Consider the following 461-nt stretch of genomic DNA (forward strand, 5'->3'; position numbering starts at 1 on the left):
CGCCAAGGCAACAAAGGAGTGGCTCAAGAAGAAGCACATTAAGGTGATGGAGTGGCCTAGCCAGTCTCCAGACCTCAATCCTATAGAAAATCTGTGGAGGGAGCTGAAACTTAGAGTTGCCAAACGACAGCCAAGAAACCTTAAGGATTTAGCGAGGATCTGTAAAGAGGAGTGGATCAAAATCCCTCCTGAGATGTGTGCAAACCTGCTGACCATCTACAAAAAATGTCTTACCTCAGTAATTGGTGCAGAAACCCTTGTTGGCAAGCACATAGTCATGTTTTGCTTGGGGATCAAATACTTATTTCACTCACTGAAATGCAAATCAATTTCTAACCTTTATATAATGTGTTTTTTCTGGATGTTTTGATTGGTATTCTGTCTCTATATGTTAAAATAAACCTACCATAAAAATTACAGACCCTTAATTTCTTTGTAAGTGGGCAAACTTACAAAATCAG

The 461-nt window shown here is 39.5% G+C and overlaps 1 protein-coding gene across 2 annotated transcripts in view; it reads left to right on the forward strand.

Annotated features, from left to right (window-relative positions):
• Positions 1-461, forward strand: part of LOC107601761 (tyrosine-protein phosphatase non-receptor type 18-like) — a 23,071-nt gene that overhangs the window by 16,209 nt on the left and 6,401 nt on the right. The window lies entirely within an intron of this gene.

The sequence above is a fragment of the Sinocyclocheilus grahami genome, unplaced genomic scaffold (assembly GCF_001515645.1).
Source record: "Sinocyclocheilus grahami isolate Dianchi unplaced genomic scaffold, SAMN03320097.WGS_v1.1 scaffold312.1, whole genome shotgun sequence".
In the NCBI taxonomy this organism is placed as follows: Eukaryota; Metazoa; Chordata; class Actinopteri; order Cypriniformes; family Cyprinidae; genus Sinocyclocheilus; species Sinocyclocheilus grahami.